The sequence below is a fragment of the Gopherus evgoodei genome, chromosome 1 (genome assembly GCF_007399415.2).
Source record: "Gopherus evgoodei ecotype Sinaloan lineage chromosome 1, rGopEvg1_v1.p, whole genome shotgun sequence".
NCBI classification, from domain to species: domain Eukaryota; kingdom Metazoa; phylum Chordata; order Testudines; family Testudinidae; genus Gopherus; species Gopherus evgoodei.
In genome coordinates, this window is record NC_044322.1 from 190,719,236 (window position 1) to 190,746,546 (window position 27,311).

The 27,311-nt window shown below is 48.2% G+C and overlaps 1 protein-coding gene and 1 long non-coding RNA gene across 3 annotated transcripts in view; one reads left to right on the forward strand and one right to left on the reverse strand.

Moving 5' to 3' along the window:
* The window catches only part of LOC115644329 (junctional adhesion molecule-like), an 89,736-nt gene that overhangs the window by 27,077 nt on the left and 35,348 nt on the right, over positions 1-27,311 (forward strand). The gene's annotated exons all lie outside the window — the stretch shown is intronic.
* LOC115660204 lies at positions 1,036-9,258 on the reverse strand. Of its 2 annotated transcripts, none has more exons than XR_004002777.1 (2): positions 8,859-9,258; positions 1,036-1,419 (listed from the first exon to the last, which is right to left on the reverse strand). It is a non-coding gene; the product is annotated as an uncharacterized LOC115660204 (long non-coding RNA). The 2 variants fall into 2 exon arrangements; XR_004002778.1 differs by having other exon boundaries at positions 8,958-9,256.

Sequence of the window (27,311 nt, forward strand, 5' to 3'; positions counted from 1 at the left end):
CAGGGAAGCTAATATTTTGTCTGTCTTCGTGTTGGTGAAATAGATGCTTGGTTCCATGCTGTTTAAACTTCAGATGATGGAAGTCACTCCTCTCAGAACAGGAACTAAACATGCAGGCATTTTGAAGGGGTCTAGTGAAGACTTATGGATTGTCTGTATGTTAAGGCTATTACCGCTCTGAGAGCACAAGAAAGTAGAACTCATCCAACTGTTAAAGCTTCCTAAATAGTTATTAGAAGAAACGGTGTCAAGAATTTAACAGGTTTACAATCATTTTCATCTAAAGTAAAACTAACCGTTCTAAACTGAGCTGATCTCTGTTTAGAGAAACATTATGAAGTAATATAATTAAATCTCTCACTTTAGCAGGATGTTATATTGCAGGTGACAAAAAGGGGTTTTATGTATCTCTCTCTGAGCTACTCTAAGACTTCCATGCAGCTAAGAACCCACTTCCCCTTTTGGGTTCAAACTAGTTCCTAATGTGTGCTTGTGACTTTGGACATGCAAAATTGATGGGAGAGACAACTATTGAATTGATCCTGATGAAATCATGGAGCGAAATCCTTTAGTTCATTAAATAAATTAAGGCTGGAAGAAGTCAAGAGTTTGCTTTGCTCTCTGGGTCACAGGAATAAAAGACAAACTTTGGTTGTGGGGAGTAATTGGAACAAATTGTGACGTCGGATGGGTATTTGTTTTCCAGAAGCTCATCACTACTTCAGGGATTCAGAATAATTTGTAATGCAAAGTGTTTGTCACAGTTCAAGGCAACTACTCCTGTATTTTTTTCCCCCATGGTCTACCAAGAACATCGACTCCCAGGTTTTCGGGCTCCCTAGCTGTCACCTCTCTTGGGCAGAGACAGGCATCTCACTTCTTGCTGACTGAGGTATTTCCATGGTGTACAGTTCCCTGCCTACACTGTGTATTCTCTAGCAAATCAAACTGCCTCAGCACGTCTCCTTTGCTTTTCTCCTCAGATGCTGTAAACAACTTAAGTGCCTACAGTTATAAACTGTGACACAGCTTTTTGTAAGCAAGCACATTTATTCGTAAGGTGAAAGCATTACAGAGAATATATATACCTAAATGTATGCTAATAAACTTAACAGAAATCACCCCAATGCTGACAAGGGCTCTGCAGGAGTCAGTCTTTCAAACCCCATCAACGGGATTTTGCAGCTCTTCTTAGTGCTGTCCCTGTGGGTGCTCCACTCCAGGTGATGGTACGTCCTGGTGTCATTGATCAGAGATCTTCGGTAGCAGTGCCAGGTCGGGATGCACGTGCTCAGCAGCTGTCTCACATCGTTGTTAGGGTCTGCCTGATCGTGCACATCCTGCACCCCCCTCAGTTTCTTCTCAACTGTCCTCAGCTGAAGTTGGGACTCGAGGTAGTGCTCATCTCTTCCCTGGTTACTGTAGGAAATAAGTAGAGAAAAATAGAAATAGTTAGCTAGCCATGTCCCAGTTCTGCCTTTCCTTTAGCATAGTTTGTTAGTTTAAATTTTTTTTTTCCCCTCAAGTTAATCTCTTGTTGAAACTTCTCTGGCTGCTCATACTTTCATTATGCTGGTGTCTCCAGGCTTTAAGAAATGTGGCTCCTGCAAGGAGTCTATGCTGCGATCTGACGGGCACTCACTCTGTATCAAATGCCTCAGTGAGACGCACGTTCCTGTGAAGTATCTCCACTGTACTAACTTAAAAACTAGAGCTTGCCGTGACAGAGACATGCGGCTAAAATGCTTTTCATGGAGACAGCTCTTCAGCCGCCTATGGAGAAGGGCAGTAAACCCTCTCCCTCATGCTCCCCTGCCAAATCAGAACTGACCGGGAGCACAGCTTCACCCTCTAACATTTAAAGGCAGGAAGCTCTAATGTCTCCTCTCAGAGACGCTCAAAAGGGTAAAGGATCTCTCGCAAGGTCTTTACCCTTGGTGCAGGCAGTGCTGAGAGCAGGCAACTCTGAACGCCGCAGCACCTCAGCAGCAACTCACACGGGGCGCGAAAACAGGGACCTGACTTCGCGGAGTGGGTAGTTTTCCTCGGCACCGGTCCTACCAGCACCGACAATGGACAATGCCAGCAGCATGTTACACCTCGGTGTCGACAAGAACGTCAACACTGAGCCTGCTCACCACCCCCACTGGAGTAGATCCAGACCCTCAGCGGGACTCTTACAAATGTCCCGTGGCTCCTACTAAAGCCAAGCAAAAATCACTCCGGGCTGCTGCTCACACTCCATGCTCCGCAGCACACCAGCCTAGGGAGCAGAAACCATTTCTGCACCAGCAGGATATCTCTGTGGCCCCTGAGCCTGACTCTCCGCTCCTAGACACGGAGCACTCACTGTTTTGAAGAGCAGCTCTTGCCACCTGACCTGGCTACTTTCATGGAGAGTGAGAACAACAGCAGCAGGCAGAGTTCTCCCCATCTGAGTCTCCTCCTCCACTGGAGCCATATCTATCCCAAGTCACGGTGCATCATAAGAACCAGCCTCAGTTTCCCCACTTTGTCCCCCAGTGGCCAGGACCCAACTTTTCCTACCTGGTGTCCTGGCCTCAGCTGTACTCATGGCTGGCTCCTGCCATTGCTCCTCCTTGCGCCCCTTCTACCAGACCGCAAGGTCGTCCTACGCCTATATCCTCAGCTCCATCAACATCTAGAGCTCCTGAACCTCCTCTTGAAGAGTTGGGCTATGAACCCTTCCCAGATTTACTGGCTCCTGCCTCGCCATCAGCTGCAGAGTACACCCTTATGCCTCCACCTCCACAAAACGTGGACGAGTTTAAGGAATTCCAGGAACTTTTCAAGAGAGTGGTATTCAGCCAGGACATTCCTTTGGAGGAAGTCCAGGAAATGCAACATAGACTCCTCAACCTTCCAACCCTCTCCACAGCACTGAGGGCATTCTCAAAGACCCTTGCCATAGTCGTGGCCCACCTCCACAGACACGGGATTATAGTTTTCCCTACTTAGACAACTGCCTTATCAAAGCCAGTTCCTACGACAAGATGTTAAAAGTGACTAACTTTACCATCTCTCTCTTCCACAGTCTAGGCTTGCAAATAAATTTCGAAAAGCCCACCCTGATACCTACACAGCAGATAGAGTCCATTGGAACTCACCTGGATTCGATTCGAACCAGAGCCCTCCCTTCCATACAACAGATTCCTCACTATTACGCATCTCATACGCACAATCTCTGTTTGCCCCAGAATAAAGGCATGGACCTGCCTACAGCTTCTTGGTCACATGGCAGCCACCACCTTTGTGGTCAAATACACCAGGCTGCACATGAGATGCCTTCACGGTTGGCTCAACTCCAACTACAAATCCAGCAGACACAGTTTTGCATAACGTTGACTGCCACTGAACGTATTGGCCTCCCTGCATTGGTGGACAAAACCAGAGAACCTATGCATGGGTGTTCCCTTCCATCCACACTCCCCAGTACTCGTGCTTACCACAGATGCTTTCCTGATAGGTTGGGGAGCGCAACTAGTTGACCCCAAGGTACAGGGCCGCTGGTCGCTATCAGAGACACAGCTGCACATCAATCTTCTAGAGCTCAGAGCCATCAGGTACACTTGCCTTCACTTTCTTCCCACCATAAAGAACAAGTCCATGCGAGTTCTGACGGATAATGTAACATGTATGTTTTACATGAACAGGCAGGAAGGAGCACGATCTCAGTCGATAGACCTGTTTGCCACTCTCCAAAACCGCAAATGCCATCTATTTTGCTCCAGAGTGGGACTCAGGAACACATCTCTAAGTTATATGTTCCTCATTCCTTGGAACAATTTCCTCGTACGCTTTTCCACCGATTCCACTGATATACAGGGTTCTACGCAAGATCACAGAGGACAAGGTCCGGGTCATACTTATTGCCCCAGCTTGGCCCACATAGACATGATATCTTTACCTGCTACGCATGTCCATCCATCCTCCAAGGACTCTCCCTGACAGACCAGATCTCCTCTCCCTGAACTGTGGTCAGCTTCCTCACCTACAGCTCCACAAACGCCATCTGATGGTGTGGTTCCTTCAGGGTTTCAATCTCATGAATTAGCCTGCTCAGAACAGGTCCAATACGTCCTTCTGCACAGTAGAAGGAACTCCACTCATAAAACTTACATGCAAAAGTGGAAACACTTCTCCATCTGGTGCTTCCACAGATGCCTGATACCCCCAATTGCAATCCTCCCTCACACGACTCCACAGGAAGCGGCGTTACCTATTCTCGACATCCGACAGGCTCTTGCATTCTGTCTTGACAGAACTAAACCATTTTGTAAATCTCCTAGACTATTTGTTTCTACTACTAAGAGATCAAAGGGTGATGCTATCTCTAAACAAAGACTCTCCAAGTGGATCTTGGACTGCATCAGATCTTGCTATCAGACCCAGAATGTTCAACCACCAGAGTGTGTTAGAACTCATTCTACTAGAGCAACGTCAACATCCGTTGCCTTCCTCCACAACGTACGTATTACAGACATATACAAGGTGGCCACGTGGACATTTGACAGACATCTGTCAAACATAATGCTATCACACAGGATACCACGGCAGACGCCATAGTCAACCATATGGTATCCCTTACACAACTCCAAAATCCCAGCAACCACAGTGGGTACTGCTTCATTCACCTGATGTGGAGCACCCACAGAGAGAGCACTTGAAGAAGAGGAGGAAGTTACTCACCTTGCAGTAACTAAGGTTCTTCAAGATCTGTATCTCTGTGGGTGCTCCACTACCCCCCCTCCTCCCTTCTACTTTGGAGTACTAATCGGACAACTTTATGGTAGGGAAGGCACTGAGGGGGGTGCAGGGCACGCGTGCTCAGGCAGACCCTAATGCCGCCGTGAGACAGCAGCTGAGCACATGCGTCCCGACCTGGCACTGCTACTGAAGATCTCCGATCAACAGCGCCGGGACGCACTGTCACCTGGAGTGAAGCACCCACAGGGAGACGCATCTTGAAGAACCTCAGGTATTGCAAGGTGAGCAACTTTCTAAGTTTATAACTTAGCTCAGAACTACCACACACGTGAATCTGAGTCTCTCCTTTTATACAGGTTTGGCCTCTCATCCTGTCTTCATGTGACAGGTGTTGAACAGACGAAGATCCCCTCCTCAGGATGCAGTTTCAAAAGGCTGAGTTCTTGCATAACTGGAAGGGATACATATACCTCCCCCTAGAAATGCAGTAAATTTTAAAAGTTCATTCTTGTCTGGCACATTGTTTCATATAGTTAGGGCCCTACCAAATACATGGTCCATTTTGGTCAATTTCACGGTCACAGGATTTTAAAAATCATAAATGTCATGATTTCTGATATTTAAATCTGAAATTTCACGCTATCTTTAAGTGTAGGGGTCCTGACTCAAAAAGGAGTTGGGAGTGGGGGGAGGACCTCAAGGTTATTGTGAAAGGGTTACAGTACTGTTAACCTTACTTCTGTGTTGCTGATGTCCATGACTAGTGCAGAGCTAGCATAGGCAACAAGGGTGGATTATGTAGCTGTGTTGGTTTACTTGGTTTTCCCAATGGTATCCCACAATGCTTCTGACCAACCGTTGCTGGCGACTTTTACAGCTGAGAGTACCTTCCCTGTCATGTCAAATTGGCTGCATGGTCTTGTCTTGTATTTAGTCCCTGCCAAAGATCTCTATAATGTGTCTTGGTTTTATGTTTTGTATTGTGCCTAGAAATAGAGTTTGGGGCCGTAGCAAGGCCACCCAGGTGCTGTAGTAATATAAATACTGTTTATGAAAAGATTCCTGGAGTGTCATGCTTCAGCCTAAAATGTCCGAGTCAAGTGTGAAGCAGTGGAAACAGCTACAAGTACGTGTGAGAGCTCTTTGTTCAGACTATCACCTGGTTGAATAATCCACTGGATTTTATGGTAAATTACTGTCTAATTTAAGTTCTCAGCCATTTTCACTTTAATTACATCCATGTGGTGTACAGCTACAGTAAGGCATGTGTCTGTGTCCGGTCTGGGACTCTTTGCATGGCATATTGTACCTTCAGAGAGAACTCAACCAATTACTATCCTTGCTCTACAGCTAATCTCCATGGAACAATTTCATTGGTTGTATTAGGGAGACTGCACAAATGGTGTATTACCTGGCCAGGTGCACAAAGCTGAGGGGCGCAGAAAGTGGTGGAGAGGTGTGGGGGGAAAGCTGCTGGCACAGAGGTATTTATAACTGAGGTGATCTCTTCTCCCCCCCCCCCCCGCCCCACCTGCAGCCTTTGTCATGCCTTTCCTGAGTGTCCCCGGACCCTGACTTGCTTCCCCACCCCAGAGCAGAGCGACTCCATGTTGCCTCCCTGCAGCAACTGGTGCCGCAGGGTCCTAGTGCCTCCATCTCACTGCCAGGGCAGACTGACTCAGAGCCTGCCCTTCCCCCTTAGACCCTTTCATTTTTCAATGGGACCCTCCAGCAGCACAGCCCTCCCCGCCTGCAGTCACCACTCATACCCCATGCTGGGCAAGGAGGCAGCCCTATTCTTCACCCCCAGTGAGGCTACAGTCAAGGGCAACAGCAGGGGAGGAGGTGCATGCAGCACCCACCGCACAGGAGGTGAGGGAGGTTCCTGGACCTGAGAGGGGCCCTAGGAGCATGTGCAGTGACAGTGGTGTGGGTGAGTGTGCTGCTGGGGGGGCAGGAACGAGGGGCTCCTCCCACAGAGCTTGCTGCTGCTGGCAGGGAAAGGGCTGGGGGGAGCTGTCCTCTCTGGCCCCTGTCCTGAAGCAGCCTGCCTGCACCCCAGACTCATCCCCAGCCCTGCCGATGCCAGAGCCTGCACTCCCAGTCGGAGCTTTCAGCCCCCACACCCTCAAGCCCTGAGCCCCTCCCAGCCCGAGCCCTCATCCCAACTCTCGCCCTGAACCCCTCCCACCCTCCAAACCCCTCATCTGCAGCCACAGCCCTCACCCCTGTACTCCAACCTTCCACACCCTTCCTATCCCCAAACTCCCTCCCAGAGCCTGCACCCCAGACCTCCTCCCAGAGCCTTGGGTGGGTGGGGGTGGTTGTTGGCATCCCTGATCCTGCCCTGCAGACCTGAACTCCCAGCATTCTCTGGACACATGCTGATCCCTAGTGGCCACTGCTGATATCCAGTACCTTCCTCCTCTCTTAACCTGTGAGTCCTTCTCTGGATTGGAACTGGACGGGAACCAAAGACCATCTTGGAAGCAACATTACCAGTCCAAGCACTCAAAAATCAGGAGTCAGACCCCTCAAAAATCACAGGTTCTACTGCCGCTGCTTCATTCCTTCTTCAGCAGCAATTCGGTGGCAGGCCCTTCCCTCTGAGAGGGACTGAGGGACCCGCTGCCAAATTCCCACCGCAGAGCCGGCCCTGGGGGAGGGCACAATTTTATATTCTTGCCTCGGGCATAAGAATACCTAGTTATGGCTCTTTACCTGGCCAAACCTCAAGGTAATCGTCCAGCACAACCATCATATACAATAGCTGCACACACACAGCGTCCTCGTTCTCCACGAGCATAAATCTACACAATTTACCCAGCAAAGCATAACTAATGCATTTCCCCACCTCCCCTGTCCTCATGACCACCACACAATGAACTCTACCATCACTCTGAAACCTAGAATGTCTGAATCAGTGTGAAGTGATGGAAACAGCTACAAGCATGACTTGAGAGAGCACTTTTTGTTCACAATATCAGCAGCTTCAGTCATCACTGGAATTTAGACATTCTTGGTATTTTATTAATTACACCTGTGCAAATCCATGGGCATTCAGCTACTACTATTAGTGTTGCTCTTGGTTCTGCCTGGTCACTAAATACCTCATCTGATACTAGGCAAGCTGGATAGCAGCCTAGGCAGTGCCTGGGTGTTCTCTTGCCCATCCCTAAAATACAGATATCACCAGCCCCCGTGATATCCGTATCCCCAGATAAACAAGCGTAGTGAGGACAGATCAATATGGAATTCATTAATGATGGCATTGATATGCATAGCTATGATTATAGACCATGTCTGTACACCAGATTCACAAGTTTAAGGGTCAGTTTTTGGGGGTAGCTAAATTAGTACAAACCCCTCTGTGGGCCTTGGATTTGAGAGTTTATATCAATTTAGCTTAGTTTAGTAAATTAACTGGGGTTTATACCATTTTAATTAAATCACTTTTACAAAAGCACATTTATTTAAATCAGTGCAACTTCTTATGCATATAAGGCCTTTCTTTCCTTTCTCTCCTATAAGGTACTCAGTAATTCAAAGTCTATATAAAATAGATAGATTTAATAAAAGCTCTTAAGCTACCTAAATTGGATGCCTTCAAGTCTGAAAGAGCGTTGTGGCCATGGCCACCTTAAACAAAAAGAGGAAGGTCTTCTCTAAGGAAGTACATGTAACTGATCACTATGCATCCGAAGAAGTGGGCTGTAGCCCACGCAAGCTTATGCTCAGATAAATTTGTTAGTCCCTAAGGTGCCACAAGTACTCCTGTTCTTTTAGCAGAAGACAAGGGAAGTCATTTTCCTGCCTGAGAAACTTTAAAAACATGTGTGATGCAAGATGCACCCAGCAATGAATTTTAAAACTGCTACAGAGTGGAATAACATACAACATGGTTAAATTTGCGCTTCAGCTATTTAATTATTAAATAGAATGCAGCCCTCACCCCCCCAACAGATTTTCAAGAAAGAGATGACAATAAAAATGGGATGTAACAATGTGTTTGTCCTCCAGTGTATATAACAGCAGCCTAGTGCCTTAACTGCAGTAATCGCCTAACCTAAGTCTTCCCTGGAACTACCCACAAGTTTGCAAAGAACCAATACTTAATACTATAAACCTACTTCAAAAATTAGGCTGTACAGATCAACTAGGCAATGACAATGATCTTTAGGGGGAAAAGCGATAACTACCAACAATAATTCAAAGAAATGGGAACGCACACTCAACTACCCATACCCAAACGCATGGGGAAAAATCAGAGTAGGAAAAATAATAAAGAGCTCAGATGCTTGTACAATCCCAGGCCTCCAGAAATTGGGGCTTTACGAACCAAACCCGTTCCGAGCGGGCAGCGCTGGTGGCTTGGCCCGGAAAGCCGAGGGGTGGGCGCGCAGAGGTGGCTCAGGCACTGGGGCCGGGTGCGGAGCAGCCCGTCACACGGGTAATGGCCGGGGCGCCATAAGCCACAGCCCGCCAGGAACGGGCCCAGCAAGTGGCGAGCCCCCCCATCCCGCTCTGTGTCACGTGTTCCGGACAGGGGCGTGGCCATGGGAATTCGCCTACCCTTTCTGGTAGGGCGCTCTTCCAGTGAGTGACAATCTAGCTCGCCAATCACGTACCCACACCGGACACACGGGGCGGAGCCAGAGGGGGACGGAGAGCGGGACGCGGGAGGTGTGCGCGATTGACGGCTCCTCCGTCCCATCATCTGGCGGGAGCCCCTTTCCCCGCCCACCGTCCGGCCCTAAGGGGCGGGGCTGCGCCGGGGTCGGGACAGTGGGGCACGGGGAGGCGGTGGCAGGAAAATGGCAGCGGCAGCAGCGGGCGGCGGCGCGGGGTGGCGGGTGGCTCCGGGCCGGGCCCCGGCGCTGATGCTGGCGGCGGCCGCAGCCGCTCTGGGCTTCCGTGAGTGCGGGGGGGTGGGGACCGGGGAGCCCTGGGCGGGGCGGTTCCCGGGCTGGAGGCTGGAGCCCCTCAAAGCTCCGCTCTCGGGGGCTGCTCTGGTGCGGCTGGGTGAGGGCAGCGGTGGGGAAAACAGGCCCCCGCCCCCGCCCCCGCTGCCGGGGGGTTGGCTGCCGTGACGAGATTTAAACGCACGTGTCGCTTGCGGCCTTGGCCGATATCCCACCCCTGGACCCGAGGGCGGCGGCGGCAAGTCCTTGAGGAGCCTGGTCCCCCAGGCTGTGCTGTCTGACTGGTACATAGTGGGGTGGGTGCACACTGGGGCAGTATTGCTCAGCCCGTGACTGAGTCCCCAAAGCCTGAGGCTGACATGAAAAGTGATGAGATGGTTAAAATAAACTTGAAGAGTGGTATTTGCTTCTGTGTTTTGAGCCCGTCTGTGGTGTCTGAGTGGGGCCCTGAGGATTTCCCCATTACCTGTAGGGACTGGACTGGTGGCTTCCAGCTGGAAGAAGGGGGTAAAGCATTGGGGGTTCTGCCAAGAACTAAATTCTGTGTTGTCGCAGCTGCTTTGGAAATGGGGCGCCCAGTCCTGGGGTCCGAATTGAATTACACCACTGGGAACAGAGTAGAGGGGCAGCTGTAAGGTTAGCAACCTAACCTGGTACGGAAGGCAAGTACTGCTGGGTACAGGCTATCCTGCCAACCCCCTTCCATACGTGTAGCTGTTTCATAGGCATTTCCAAGTGTCCAGTCACTCAGAGACAGTGGTGTGATATTCTACAGAAACTACTTTTAATGCTTTATTAGTAAGCTTTAGAATAATAGTGGCCATACTGGGTCAGTCCAAGGTCCATCTAGCCTGGTATTCTGTCTTTTGCGTTTTCAGTTAGGCCCTGCAATGAAACTGACCAGTTTGGTTTTCCCTTCTTAAATAGTTTTACTTCCTGATTCTGGAATAGTGCTATTCCCAGATTGGTAGGAATGCTTTTAAATATAAACCAAAATTTGTTTTTGCATGTGTGTCTGTAAGTGTCTCACAATCACTGTTTAGTCATGTTAGGTCTTGTTAAACCTAGCTTTTAAGAAATCTTTATTTCTTTTATTCATTCATTCATTTTAACAAACCTTTCAAAATGAATTGTGCCAGCCAGCATATAGGATAGGCAAGGGGTAACTTTTACTATCTGAATAGGGTTGGAACTTTTGTTTACAAGTGTGCCCCAGGACAGATTCTGTGTGTCAGGCATTTTTTTGTAGAATGCTGAGAATTTATGGTGCAGTCAGTGAGGGGGTGGTTACTAGGAGTGGTACTTGAGAAAATTATAGTGACGGATGTCGGTTTTTGCTTTCTGGCTGCCCTAAGGTTGTGGTGGTTACGAAGTAAAATGACTTCCTTACCATATTTCCGTTCCTCCGTCTGCTCACGCATCCGGGCAGAGTTCCTCTGGGCGGCGTCCACTGGCTCCCTTGACGTCTTCGAGGAGCAGTGGGCATTGTCCGGGGTTCTCTGCTCGGTGTCCCCATCGGGTTCCCTTCGTTTAGCCCTATGACCTCACTCCCGATCCTGTTTTTTTCATTAGTTGTCCCCCGTAATTATTTGGTGTCCCAGACCTGTGGGTCCTCCCCTTAGGCTGGGGGGAGGCCCTTTAGAAGTGGGCGGGCTTTGCCCGCCCACCCCCGCTGGATGCCAATAGGACCAGTATATTTGCCCTCTACCAGACTCCTGTATCCCACTGGTCTCGGTCTGTCACAGTACCCAAAGTCACATATAAAATCTGAAGATGGATGGGGAGCTTCTTTTCTCCATCCCATAACTTAAGAGCAAGGAGACAGTCAATGAACTCAATTTAAAATGTAGCAAATTGAAAACTGATAAACGGAAATACTTCTCCACAAAATGTGTAATTAGACTGTGGAACTCATTGCCACTGCATGTAATTTAGGCCAAAAACTCAGCAAGATTCAAAGAGGAACTGGATACTTTATATTGATGACAAAGTAATCAGCCTGAAATAAGTGGCAACTCAGTCACCAAAAATTAAAGTTTAACTTCATGTCTGCAGTTCTCAAACTTACATATTAGGGTGACAGCCAACTTAAAAGTTGTTCCTTTTCTGTACTGTGCATCTCTGTAATATCTGAGCACTTCAAAACATTAATGGATTTAGCCCCTAAACCTCCTGTGGGGCATGGAACTATTATTACGCCTACTTCACAGGAGAATAACGAAGGCACATTTAGGTGTACAAGGTGCAAATCTGGAAATGGAATCTAGATTTCTGAGTCCTAGTCCAGTGCCTTCACCTCTGTGGAAATTCATGTAATAAACCGAAGGAACCAATAAAGATTAACAAAATAACCCAGTAGAATAACCAGCAGGAGTGACAAAAAAACCTTGATGACATGTCACATCATATGAACATAAGTGGCTTTTTAATTATCATTGCAAAAGGAAAGCTGTCCTACAGTGGAAAAACCACAACTTTTTCCTTCCAAACAAAATGAACATGTATCTAAGTAATCTGACCTTGTTCTATCATTCTACTGTATCTGAGTGAAGAATGCTTTGGACAGTGGAAAGATAGTTCATCTGTGGCATTAGGAGTCTTTACCCATATAGCCTTTAACAGTGGCTTATACTTTCAGGATATTAACGGCCTGCGTTCTATCCAGATAGGGGATAAAGAAAGAAAACCCTGTCTTACATAGCAAAGAGAAAATCACATGTGGTCTTGGGTATACTCTGTCCAGAAGGGCAAAAACTGTACAGATTAACGTCCTTGAAAATTTATTTTGATAGTGAAAAGTGCTGGACTGCTCACTCTTGACAGTGATGTCCTCTATACACAGAGCACTGTCCATCTCAAAGGCAGAGATTCCCAAATGGTGGTCTGGGGAGCACTTGCTGGTGGACTTGGGAGTGCTGCTTAGTCGCATGGGGCAGGATCTCCTCTCTTCCATCTGCTAAACAAGTTGATAGCTTAAAATACTCAGCTATTCTGTTAATATTACTTTTATGTAAGGAATTGCTGTAGCTGTCAGATGTTAGGAAATCATGAATAGGAGGGGAGAGAATACACACACTTGCTCAGAGATGTCCTTCACACAATGGGGAAAGCTCTGAAACCTTAGAGAGTCCTTGCCCCGAGGCATTCAGCCACCATTTATATCGCAGTGTTAACCCTCAAGTTCAGTTTGGGGTGGGAAGTGAAGTGTTTACATGTGGTGGTAGAGAGCACATTTCTGAAATTTCTGATAACTGCAAGTCGGGAACAAACTGGACATGTGCTCTGTGAGTGGATGAATTGGCCAATGTAGAAGAAGATATCTGTATGATTGGCCGACTGCTACCTGTTTTTATGTGGAGCTGAAACACTGGAATTCATGCATGGCATGGAGTTTATGCAAAACAGGTTAGACCATCCCTGAAAACTCCCTCTGGCTACTAAATCCCACTCTGCAATACAGTAGTTTCTGTTAAGCAGTTTTCTCTTTGTTGTGAGATGTCATGTGGAGGAGGAGGTAGCTATCAGGAGCTTAGTTTTCTTTCACTGCAGAAGTGACACTAATCATGGGTGGTGATCGTGGCTGTAAGGGAATGCAAAATACCCACTACCAGTCCCCCCTGAAAAAAATTCCATGTACTAAAACATTTGGAAAGGCAGACTTCTCTTGTTAGGCATGATATTGGGCAGGAGTCTGACTGGCAGAGGAGCTGACATAGGGTGTTACAAAGAGTCTCAGTCTTATAGATAGATGAGCACTCTAACTGCCCTTCATAAGCACTGTTGGCGTGAACTGGAAGGTTCTTTGTTTATGTAGTTGTAGTGCAACCTTAAGGGGATCTAGGTACCTTTTATATTACACCAGCAAGGTTAGTGTACTGCACATTAGCATGCTTCCTGATTCACACCCTCATAGACCACAGAACTGTGTTGACAAGTCTGTGGGGTAGGAGCAAGGACACAATGAGGGCCTAGTCCTCCCCATCTTGACCATAGTAGGGGAGGGGGAAGAGGTATAACTGAAAGTGTCACCACCAATAACTCATTGCCCCTCAGGTTGAAAATTCTGAATCCACCACTAAATTACCTATTTTAACGTAGAGAAAAGTCTTCAAAATGTGTTTTTCCTATCCTTCTTGTGACTGGCTTAGATTCTGCCCTGCAGCATAATTATAAGGCTTTATATATCTTATACAGAGTTAGTTATGTTGCTGGCCTATGTGTCTATTGGATAAATGCAATCCATAGAAGAATTCATCTCACTTTGGAAGGTCAATGGGTCCCCTGTCAGACTTCAGAACGTTTGCCTTGAGACAGAGTTCAAAGGAGAGGATTCTTAAATTACAGTCTTTGAACTTAGAGTATTGCCTTTAGGTGGCCTTATGCTCTCATGCAACATAATTCCCAAAATAGCTTCCTCATATTGGAAGTAAACTACACCCATTATCCTGTATGCAAGTAAAGTGAGAAATCCCATGCTGAGACTTACTGCTCAGGTCAGCAGTAGGTAAGAAGGGACTGAAAGCCTGGTTGTGACACTCTATATCTCGGGGGAACACTCTGCACCCCTGTGTTCATCCTTTTAATATGATTGTGTGGTATCCAGTGCAAAGTTTGTCATGTTGAGTGTCTTTGGAAGGCTCATGATGCGTTGAGCATTGTTGTTATAGTAATGTTATAAGTTGTAATGTAATGTGTATAGTTATGAGGCTGAAAATGTGTCCTCATGGCTTAAAACAGAGATTCTCAAAGTGGGGGTCAGGAGGTTATTACCTGGGGGGTCGGGAGCTGTCATCCTCCACTCCCAAACCCTACTTTGCCTCTAGCATTTATAATGGTGTTAAATTTAAAAACACTTTTTTAATATATTTATTAGGGTGGGTTGCACTCAGACGTTTGCTGTGTGAAATGGGTCACCAGTACAAAAGTTTGACAACCACTGGCTTAAAACAAGCCCAGGCAAAACTCTCCAGGAACAGAGGGGCAGTTCACACCTCATCAGGGCATGTATGGGACAAACTCAGCCCAGCCTCACAGGAACAAAGGACACTGGCCTAGGCAGCGACAAAGGATCTGTTAGGGCTTGGCTACACTAGCACTTTACAGCACTGCAACTTTTGCGCTCAAGGGTGTGAAAAAAGCGCTTTGAAATTTCAAATGTAGACATACCCTTAGGCCTTGGCTACACTACAGAGTTGCAGCGCTGGTGAGGGGGTTACAGCGCTGCAACTTAGGGTGTGGCCACACTTGCACAGTGGAGTTGCAGCGCTGGCTGTACACCCGGTCGAGCCTCGGGTGTAGGGGATCCAGCGCTGGTCAGCAAGTGTGGACACTCACCAGCGTTTTTATTGACTTCCGTGGCATAAGTAGGTATCCCAGCATACCTAAGAAGCCTCTCTGGTAATCATGCAAACTCCACTGCCCTGGACTCACCTGACCCCTCCTTTAAATGCCCCGGGAATTTTAAAAATCCCCTTCCTGTTTGCTCAGCCAGGTGTGGAGTGCAATTACTCAATCAATCAATCAGCGACCATGCCACCACGCACCAAACGAGCCCCAGCATGGACCAATGCAGAGCTGCAGGACCTCATAAGTGTTTGGGGAGAGGAGGCTGTGCAGCACAGCTGCGCTCCAGAAGGAGAAATTATGATACCTATGGGCAGATACCGCAGTCCTTGATGAGAAGGGGCCATGAACAGGACGCGTTGCAGTGCAGGGTCAAAATAAAAGAGCTGAGGAGTGCTTACTGCAAAGCTCGTGACGGAAATCGCCGCTCAGGAGCTGCCCCCACGACCTGCCGTTTTTACCAGGAGCTGGATGCCATACTTGGGTGTGACCCCACTGCCAATCCTAGGCGCACGATGGAGAGTTCAGAGCAGGGAGAAGTGGGGGAGGTTGTAGAGGAAGGCGACAGTGAGGCTACTGGCATGGAGGGAGACACCCCGGAGTCCCAGTACACATGCAGCCAGGAGCTCTTCTCAAGCCAGGAGGAGTCTAGCCTGTCGCAGTAGCTGGAAGTTGATGGTGAGGAAGAAACTGAGGATCGTGCTCGGGGTAAGTAGATTTTTATGTTTTGGGAGAGGAGGGTTTTGGTTATGGCTAAACGTGGAATAGCCCATTGATTTGCTCTATCACGTCTCTGTAATCTGCCTCGGTAATCTCTTGAAAAGTTGCAGCCAGAGCGTTTGCAATTTGCTTTCTCAAGTTGATGGGGAGAGCCACCGTGGTCCTTGTCCCGGTCAGGCTAACTCGTCCAATCCACTGTGCAGCGAGGGGTAGGGGGACCATGGCTGCACACAGGCAAGCTGCATAGGGGCCAGGGCGGTATCCACATTGCTGTAGAAGACCCTCCCTCTCTTCCCAGGTAACACGCAGCAGTGATATGTCTGGCAGTAGGAAACCCTGTTGAGAATTTAGGGATACTTGAGTGCAGGGTGCCAGGTTCATGTTTCCCCAGCCCATTGCGCTCTGTTGTTAACCCCTTCCCCTCCCAGCACATAGCCAGCCAGGCGGTGCGCTCCGGTGTTATGCACCCCCCTCCAAGCAGGCATCCAGCACTGCGGTGCGCTCCGGTGTTCCCCACCCCTCCTCCCAGCACGTAGCCAGCCACGCGGTGCGCTCCGGTGTTATGCACCCCCCTCCAAGCAGGCATCCAGCACCGCGGTGCGCTCTGGTGTTCCCCACCCCCCCTTCCCAGCACGTAGCCAGCCACACGGTGTGCTCCGGTGTTATGCACCCCCCTCCAAGCAGGCATCCAGCACCGCGGTGCGCTCCGGTGTTCCCCACCCCCCCTCCCAGCACGTAGTTAGCCACGCGGTGCGCTCCGGTGTTATGCACCCCCCTCCCAGCAGGCATCCAGCACCGCGGTGCATTCCCCCCCCCCACACACACACCAGCAGGACGGCGTGAATGCGGACCAAAGCCCAAACACCCCACCCCCCGCACAAGCAGCTCACCACCTTCCTGTTCACTACTGTCCCCTGTTCAGGACACCAGCTACCTCCTGTACCCATTGCAGATAAACTCCAGTGACCCATTGGTCAATTCCCACTCCCAAGGGGAACTCGGGGGAAAAACACTCACCCGATTGCTCGCCATGACTTAGCTTCCCTGCCCTCTCGGTGTTATGTGAGGTATGTGAGAAGAATGCTACCAAAAGTCTAAAAAGTCCTTCACTGTGTGATAATAAACAATGTAGCCTCTGTGTATTACATGGTTCTATCTCTCTTTTTTCTAGTGACCTTGACTAATGCAGCCGGATCACCGGCCTCGCGTAGATTGCAGAACTTGAGAAGAAATCCAAGAAAATCAAAAGAGGAATTGATCAAATCAGTTATGAGTCATTACAACAGAGAAAGTAGGAAGACACAGGAATGGAGAGAGAAAATGTATGAATGGAGACAGACAGTACATGAATGGAGGCAAACAGAAAGCAGGAGAAAGGAATTGGCTGCCAAAAAAACCACAAAGCAGATGATAAGCCTCCTGGCTCGCCAAACTGAGTCTTTCGAGTCTTTCGTAGCCATGCAGGCAAATATGTACCGTGGTAACCCACAGCCCTCCCAAAGCTCTCTTTCTTGTTCCCCAGTATTTCCACAAAACAACTTTCTCCAGCAGCCAGTTTATTACCCCCAGCTGCCCCCAACACCTGTACAATCACCTACCAGCCCTGATAACTATAATTCTTACCCTGTGCACTCCACCCCCATTACCCTGCAGCATAGTAATCCTGAAGTGCAGCAGACATTGAATAGTAATCAAAATAGGACATATTCAAACCTGTGAATGTACAGTCCACCACCCTAACCCCCCTTGCCTTTTATGTACTGTATGTTGAATAAAGGATTTTATTTCTCTTTTACTACGCTATATTATTGCAGGAAGTGGTAAATATTGTACACCAAGGTAGAGCAAAGCACATCAAAGGCACCAAACATTACTGTTGGCTCTCAGCATCAAATTGCTCCCTTAAAGCATCCCGAATCCTTGAAGCCCTTTCCTGGGCCTCCCTAGTAGCCCTGCTCTCTGGCTGAGAAAACTCATCCTCTAGGCGTCGAATCTCGGAGGTCCATTCCTCACTGAATCTTTCACCCTTCCCTTCACAAATATTATGGAGGGTACAGCACGCGGATATAATAGCGGAGATGCTGCTTTCCCCCAAATCTAGCTTCCCATAAAGACACCTCCAGCGGGCTTTCAAATGGCCAAAAGCACACTCCACAGTCATTCTGCACCGGCTCAGCTTGTAGTTGAACCGGTCCTTGCTCCTGTCAAGCTTCCCTGTATACGGTTTCATGAGCCATGGCATTAAGGGGTAAGCGGGGTCTCCAAGGATCACAGTGGGCATTTCGATGTCCCCTACTGTGATCTTGCGGTCTGGGAAAAAAGTCCCGGCCCTCAGCCTCTTGAACAGGGAACTGTTCCGAAAGATACGTGCATCGTGCACCTTTCCAGGCCATCCTGAGTAAATGTCAGTGAAACGCCCACGGTGATCCACAAGCGCTTGCAGAACCACGGAGAAATACCCCTTGCGATTAACGTACTCTGATGCCAGGTGGGGTGGTGACAGAATAGGAATATGCGTCCCATCTATTGCCCCTCCACGGTTAGGGAACCCCATTTCTGCAAAGCCATCCACAATGTCCTGCACGTTCCCAAGAGTCACAGTTCTTCTTAGGGTGCGATTAATGGCTGTGCAAATGTGCATCAGCACCATTGCAACGGTCGACTTTCCCACTCCAAACTGGTTCGCCACCGATCGGAAGCAGTCTGGAGTTGCCAGCTTCCAGATTGCAATAGCCACCCGCTTCTCCACTGGCAGGGCAGCTCTCAATCTCGTGTCCCTGCGCCGCAGGGTAGGGGCGAGCTCAGCACACAGTGCCATGAAAGTGGCTTTTCTCATCCGAAAGTTCTGCAGCCACTGCTCGTCATCCCAGGATTGCAGGACGATGTGATCCCACCACTGAGTGCTGGTTTCCCGAGCCCAAAGGCGCCGTTCCACGGTGCTGAGCATGTCTGTTACTGCCACATGTAATGTAGTGTCTTCAGCGTCAGGCGATTCAATATCATCGTCTGACTCCTCACTGTCACTGTCACTGTCGCTTTGCAGCTGAAGGAATAGCTCCACTGCCATGCGTGATGTGCTGGCAACTTTCATCAGCAAGGTCCTCAGCAGCTCAGGCTCCATTTATAACAAAAGTCGCAGAAATAGCGCTGCAGAATCACAGTGCCACCAAACTGCTTGGAATGTGTAGCAAAGCACCACGGGGCATTGGAACAGGAAGCGGAAATACCCGCACGCTTCCTTCCCCTTCCCACAAGCCACAGTGCCAAAATGGGACGAGGTGCTCTGTGGGATATCTGCCCACAATGCACCACTCCCAACAGCGCTGCAAGTGCTGTAAATGTGGCCACACTGCAGCGCTGGTTGCTGTAAGTGTGGCCACTCTGTAGCGCTGGCCCTACACAGCTGTACTAACACAGCTGTAACTACCAGCGCTGCAAAACTGTAAGTGTAGCCATACCCTTAGTCTCTGGAGTGTTTTTTCCCCCACACCCTCTTCCCTTGGTCAGTTTGGGACTATGAAGAGGTAATGCTTACCTGACCCTATAGGAGTGGGAGCAATGCCAAGACAGGGAAGAAAGAACATGATAAAAGGGAGAGACTTTTCCATGCTCTTTCCCTCTTCCTCCTCCGTCTACAGACACCACCAGCAAGCGACTGAAGTGCTGATCGAAAGGGAGAGCCTGGCTGAACGGCAGCCAGCCAGCCTATGGTGAGAAGCATGTAAGTTTGTAATGTCACTGAAAGTGTTAAGATCAGCTTAGAATGTGTTTTACTTTAATTTCATTTGACCAAATCTGACTTGTGCTTTGACGTATAATCACTTAAAATCTATATATTTTTTTTAGTTAATAAATTTGTTTGTTCTACGTGAAGCAGTGCATTTGGTTTGAAGCGTGCCAGAGACTCCTCTTGGGATAACAAACCTAGTTCATATCAATTTTTTTGTTCAATTGATGAACTCATATAAGCTTGCAGCATCCAGTGTATAACTGGGCACTGCAAGACGGAGGTTGCCAGGGTTGTGTCTGGGACGGGAGATATTGGCTTGTGCATTCGGTTGCACAATCCAAGCAGTGGCTTACCAAAAGTGCTCACTCATGTAACTGAGAGCAGCGTACATGCCAGAGGCTGTGCATGGATAGCCCGGGAGTGGGGGTTCTCACAGCAGGGTTGGGTAAGGCTGGCTCCCAGAGTCGAAGATTGGAGCGATCTAGCAGATCACCGGTCCGGATAACACCAGGGGAATGTCGCACTGGTCTAGCCATTATGTTAGCCTGAGGCCTGGTCACCACTTAAATAAGAGGCTGACCTAGCTATGTTGGTCACAGATGTGGAAAAATCCACACTCCTGACCAATGTAGCTATGTCAGCCTCATATTAAACTTGAGACCAGGCCTCAGGCTATGTACCAGACTTGCCCATCTAGAAAAAGGGTGGAGTTGAGACTTGAGACTGTTTGTTTGAGAACTTGAGAAAATGTACAGTAGGAGTGGAAAGTATTCTCCACTTAGTCACACCAAATTCTTTGACACGTTTGCACCAAAGTGAATATTGCACAGCAAGAGCTGTAAATCGAGTAAAAGTGAAAGTGCAAGGAGCAGGAGAAATAACTGACTGCAACAATTGTTTTAAAAGCTGCAATGCACTAGGGAGGAAAGCTGATTTAAAAAAAAAAAAAGTCAAGAAGGCGTGAAGAGCTCTTGTAACTCCAAAGCTTGTTTTTCACCACAAAAGTTGGTCCAATAGAAGATATTACCTTGTCCACTTTGCCTCTCTTTATCAATCGTGACTTTTTTTTAAACAGAAGTCCAAAACAGGACAATACAAGAAAGGTTCTTAAAGTCTCTCCTTGAAACATAGCAAAATCCTTCTTCGTGAGGAAGAAATGTAAACTACTTAAAATTAACTCAGAGTGAGGGAGTATGCCTACAAATACCAACATTTGGCAGATCTATTAAAGAAAAACATTTTCTGGAATTGGATATATTGGAATTGATTTTTGGATAATTAAGTCCCTGAAAACTGAATCTATATCAATTTGTTTGAGCATGTGCTTAGTAGCCAGATGTTTCAAGAACCAAGGCTGGGTTTGCAGGGAATTTATGACTGCAGATGTTTGGAGGTCTCTACCACTGGTTGGGAGAAAAAGCTTCATCCAGCTGAGCATCTGTTGCCAACACATGTTCAACTGAACTGACGTTAGCAATGTTGGGAACCCTAGGGTATGCAGTCCAGCAGCTGCTGACAGTTTGCAGCATCATGTTGACAAAACTTGCTGTGAGCAGGCTTAGATAATCCTGTGCTGAAGACTGTACCAGCAGCCAGTGGGGTGTGTACACTAAGGTCCTAGATGTTGCTAACTCCAGTTCAGAAATAGAATTAGCAAAGTTGGAATTTTTTCAAGTTTCCTTACGCAAGGCAATAAAAGCCAAAACAATTTCATCATCTATTGTCTTGTATCTAATGTATACAAGACACTAAAGTCTACAAGCTTACAAGATAATGCCATTCCTCAAGTCTAGATAAGCATGGAATATGTAAATTATTAAATAAATACATGCACACATCAGGGCTGCCCAGAGGATTCAGGAGGCCTTGGGCAGAGCAATTTTGCGGTCCCCTTCCATTAAAAAAAATGCCATACTATACAATACTATATTCTCATGGGGGCCTGTCATAAACAGATATCTAAGGGTTAATGTTCTTTTACCTGTAAAAGGGTTAACAGGGAACCTGAAACACCGGACCAGAGGACCAGTCAGGAAACAAGACTTTTTCAACTCTGGGTGGAGGGAAGTTTTGGGTGTGAGTTCTTTGTTCTTTGTCTTGTGTCTGACCCTCTCGGCTCTGAGAGTGATTTTTCTACCTCCAGGCTTTCTAATCTTCTGTTTCCAAGTTGTAAGTACAAGGATAGTAAGACAATAGGTTTATATTGGTTTTTTTGTATTTACGTGTGTGTAGTTGCTGGAGTGTATTCTTTTTGGATAAGGCTGTTTATTCATTTTTCTTTTAAGCAATTGACCCTGTAGATTGTCACCTTATACAGAGACTATTTTTAATGTATTTTTCTTTCTTTTTATAAAGCTTTCTTTTTAAGACCTGTTGGAGTTTTTCTTTAGTGGAGACTCCAGGGAATTGAGTCTGCAGCTCACCAGGGAATTGGTGGGAGGAAGAAGTCAGGGGGAAAATCTCTTTGTGTTAGATTTACTAAGCCTGACTTTGCATAGGCTCTGGGTGAGGGGGGGAGAGAGATTAGCTCTCTCGGTACTTGTGTTTCCAGGCCTGGAAGCAGGGAATCTCCTAGGGTCGTCTAGGGAGGGGAGCCTGGGAGGAAGTAACAAGGAAACAAGGGGAGGGGGTTATTTCCTTTTGTTGTAGGACTCAAGGCATCTGAGTCTGGGGGTCCCCCAGGGAAGGTTTTGGGGAGACCACAGTGAGCTAGGCACTGTATAATTCCTGGCTGGTGGCAGCTTTACCAGGTCCAAGCTGGTAACTAAGCTTGGAGGTTTTCATGCTAACACCCATATTTTGGACGCTAAGGTCCAGATCTGGGAAAAAATGTTATGACATGTTATGTGCAGCGTTGTGGGGAAGATAGAATCCAGAAGCCAGTAGGAATATTATATTTTTATTTTCTCTGCTAGGGGCTTTTAAGCAGAGAGGGTTTGGTTTTAAAAGGAACCAGAGATAATTTTTTTTTTCTGTTCTCTCCTGGCAGTAGCTTGCATATTAAGCAAGGAACCATTAAGGAACTAGTAAGGGTCTTTTGTTAAACATAGCACTCCCATTGAGAGTCAAGTACCCAGCACAATATACATGCAAATAAAGTGGTTTTTCTGGTTTACTTTACATTTAAAAGATTAGCTAAAGAAAAAAGGCACTGTTGCTAGGCGGACCCCAGGAGGCAACAGAACCTGCAATTCAGACGATAAACACCAGAGGGCACCCCAACACAAGAAAACAGAAACCATGACTTCCAAGGAAAAAAGGGAGGCAGAAGAACAAATCAAGAAAGCAAACTACAGGCGACAACTGGAAAACAGAGAAAAAGAGGTGGAGCTGAAAGAAAGAGAAGAACAGATCAAACGGGCAGCCCATAAAAGAGAACAAGATGCGAAAAATGCAGCCCACCACAGAAAACTACAAGAAGAAGAGATGGCCCACAAAATAAAATAAGCAGAAGAAGAGGCAGCCTACCGCCGAGAAATGGAAAAACAACAAAAAGAAAGTGAAGAGAGGGGAAAAACAGAGAAAACATGAACTGGAGTTAGCGCAGGCTGGGTAGCCTGCTCCAGCCAATCCTAACAACCCTTCGCCAATTATGGTTCCACATCCCAAGAAATTTCCCACCTACAAGGCAGGTGATGACACTGAGGCCTTCTTGGAAAATTTTGAAAGAGCCTGCCTTGGGTACAGCATCCCTGAAGACCAGTACATGGTGGAATTGAGGCCACAGCTCAGTGGACCTTTAGCAAAGGTGGCAGCTGAAATGCCTAAGGAGAAAATGAACGACTATAAACTTTTTCAAACCAAGGCCAGATACAGAATGGGGATAACCCCGGATCATGCCCGTCAGCGTTTCAGAACCCAAAAGTGGAAACCAGATGTGTCATTCCCCAAACACGCCTACTACGCTAGGAAAAATTATGAGGCCTGGATATCAGGAAACAATGTTAAATCCATAGAAGAACTGCACCTCCTCATACAAATGGAGCAGTTCTTGGATGGTGTTCCTGAGGACATAACACGGTACATACAAGATGGAAAACCCAAAAATCTCACCGAGGCGGGGGAGATTGGAGCCAGATGGATGGAAGTGGCAGAAAGCAAGAAAGCTACTGTCAAGGGGGAATGAATACCCCAGAGGGCACACCGACAATAAACCCTACAACCGAGGGCAGCCAAAGACCCCACCTACAACCCAAGGAAAGCCACAGACATCCTATTCTTCCAGCTCACCAGTCTCCAGTAACTCACCTCGACCCAGTGACCAGTCAGCTGGAAGATGCTTCAAGTGTAATGACCTGGGACATATAAAGGCCAACTGCCCAAAGAACGCCAACCGAGTGCAGTTCATTACACCACCATCACACCAAAGATCCCCAGGCCCAGATGCCTCTCAAATACCCTTGGAGCGAAGGGAAACTTTGAGAGTGGGCGGAAAGAAGGTTACTGCATGGAGAGACACGGGGGCACAAGTGTCAGCTATCCACTAATCCTTCGTCGACGCCAAATTCATCAACCCAAAGGCCCAAGTGACAATTTACCACTTCATGTCACAAGCTGTAGACTTGCCTACAGCTGAACTGCCTGTCCAGTACAAAGGTTGGTCAGGAATGTGGACTTTTGCAGTGTATGACAATTATTCCATCCCCATGCTACTGGGGGAAGACTTGGCCAACCAGGTGAAGTGGGCCAAGAGAGTGGGAATGATTACACGTAGCCAAACCAGGCAAGCTTCCAGACCCATTTCTGTTCCTGAGCCATCCACAGGGGCCCCGTCTGTGTTACCAGAGACCCAGACAGAGGTAGTGGACCCGGATCCCATGCCAACAACGAAAACAGCCACAGTGCTTCCAGTCCCAGACCAGGAACTGGAAAAGCAGCCAGCACCAGAACCGTTGCCAGCACTGACAGTGCTTGCAAATCCATCTTCAACCCCAACGCCAGAGGGCGCCAGCAAGCCTGAACTGGCAGAAGCAGCAAACAGCCATACCCAAAAGGCTCAGCCAGAAGTACCCTCAGGTGCACTAGCGGAGAGCGGTTCACCAGCAACAGAAACAACCCCATCACCTACATTGCTTCCAGAGGGACCAAGCCCAAGTCCCCATTCTGAGGATGACCTGGTGACCCCAGCGTCAAGGGAACAGTTCCAGACTGAGCAGGAAGCAGATGACAGCCTTCAGAAAGCTTGGGCGGCGGCATGGAGCACCTCACCGCCTCTCAGCTCTTCTCACCGATCCCGGTTTGTTATAGACCAAGGACTTTTTTACAAGGAGATTCTTTCTGGTGGACACCGGGAAGAATGGCAGCCGCAAAAAGAGTTGGTGGTTCCAACTAAGTACTGGGGGAAGCTCTTAAGCTTAGCCCATGATCATCCCAGTGGCCATGCTGAGGTGAACAGAACCAAAGACAGATTGGGGAAGTCCTTCCACTGGGACGGGATGGGCAAGGACATTCTCAAGTATGTCCAGTCTTGTGAGGTATGCCAAAGAGTGGGAAAACCCCAAGACCATGTCAAGGCCCCTCTCCAGCCACTCCCCATAACTGAGGTCCCATTTCAGCGAGTAGCCGTGGATATTCTGGGTCCTTTCCCAAAAAAGACGCCCAGAGGAAAGCAGTACATACTGACTTTCGAGGACTTTGCTACCCGATGGCCGGAAGCAGTAGCTCTAGGCAACACCAGGGCTAACGCTGTGTGTCAGGCCCTAACAGACATTTTTGCCAGGGTAGGCTGGCCCTCCGACATCCTTACAGATTCAGGATCTAATTTCCTGGCAGGGACCATGCAAAAACTGTGGGGAAACTCATGGGGTGAACCACTTGGTTGCCACCCCGTACCACCATCAAACCAATGGCCTGGTGGAAAGGTTTAATGGAACTTTGGAGGCCATGATACGTAAATTCATCAACGAACACTCCAATAATTGGGACCTAATGTTGCAGCAATTGCTGTTTGCCTACAGGGCTGTACCACATCCCAGTTTAGGGTTTTCGCCCTTTGAACTTGTGTATGGCCACGAGGTTAAGGGGCCGTTACAGTTGGTGAAGCAGCAATGGGAGGGGTTTACGCCTTCTCCAGGAACTAACATTCTGGACTTTGTAAGCAACCTACAAAGCACCCTCCGACACTCTTTAACCCTTGCTAAAGAAAACCTAAACGATGCTCAGGAAGAGCAAAAGGCCTGGTATGACAAACATACCAGAGAACGTTCCTTCAAGGTAGGAGACCAGGTTATGGTCTTCACGGTGCAACAGGCCCATGAGATGGAAGCATCATGGGAAGGGCCATTCACGGTCCAAGAGCGCCTGGGAGCTGTTAACTACCTCATAGCATTTCCCAATTCCTCACTAAAGCCCAGCGTGTACCATGTTAATTCTCTCAAGCCTTTCTATTCCAGAGACTTACAGGTTTGTCAGTTTACAGTACAGGGAGATGATGCTGAGTGGCCTGAAGGTGTCTACTGCAACGGGAAAAAAGACGGAGGTGTGGAAGAGGTGAACCTCTCAACCACCCTGGAACGTCTGCAACGGCGACAAATCAAGGAGCTGTGCACTAGCTTCGCCCCTTTGTTCTCAGCCAGCGCAGGACGGACTGAACGGGCATACCACTCCATTGACACAGGTAATGCTCACCCCATTAGAACCCCACCCTACCGGGTGTCTCCTCATGCCCAAGCTGGTATAGAACGGGAGATCCAGAACATGCTACACATGGGTAGCTCATCTACCAGTGACTGGGCATCTCCAGTGGTTCTGGTACCCAAACCAGATGGGGAAATACGCTTTTGCGTGGACTACCGTAAGCTAAATGCGGTAACTCATCTGGACAACTATCCAATGCCAGGCACGGATGAGCTATTGGAGAAGTTGGGACGTGCCCAGTTCATCTCTACAATAGACTTAACCAAGGGGTACTGGCAAGTACCGCTAGACGAACCTGCCAAGGAAAGGTCAGCATTCATCACCCATACGGGGGTGTATGAATTTAATGTCCTTCCTTTCGGGCTTCGAAATGCACCCGCCACCTTCCAGAGGCTGGTAGATGGCCTTCTAGCAGGACTGGGAAAATATGCAGTTGCCTACCTCGATGATGTGGCCATTTTTTCAGACTCCTGGCCCAAACACCTACTCCACCTGGAAAAGGTCTTTGAGTGCATCAGGCAGGCCGGACTAACTGTTAAGGCCAAAAAGTGTCAAATAGGCCAAAACAGAGTGACTTACCTGGGGCACCAGGTGGGTCGAGGAACCATAAACCCCCTACAGGCCAAGGTGGATGCTATCCAAAAGTGGCCTGTCCCAAAGTCAAAGAAACAAGTTCAATCCTTCTTAGGCTTGGCCGGGTACTACAGGCGCTTTGTACCACACTACAGCCAAATCGCTGCCCCACTGACAGACCTGACCAAAAAGACCCAGCCAAATGCAGTTAAGTGGACTGATGAGTGTCAAAAGGCCTTTACCCAACTTAAGGTGACGCTCATGTCTAACCCTGTGCTCAGGGCCCTGGACTTTGACAAGCCATTCCTAGTAACCACTGATGCATCTGAGCGTGGTATAGGAGCAGTTCTCATGCAGGAAGCAACGGATCACAACTTCCATCCTGTCATGTTTCTCAGCAAGAAACTGTCTGAGAGGGAAAGTCACTGGTCAGTCAGTGAAAAGGAATGCTATGCCATTGTGTACGCCCTGGAAAAGCTACGCCCATATGTTTGGGGACGGCGGTTCCAGCTACAAACTGACCATGCTGCGCTAAAGTGGCTTCATACTGCCAACGGGAACAACAAGAAACTTCTTCGTTGGAGTTTAGCTCTCCAAGAGTTTGATTTTGAAATTCAGCACATTTCAGGAGCTTCTAACAAAGTAGCTGATGCTCTCTC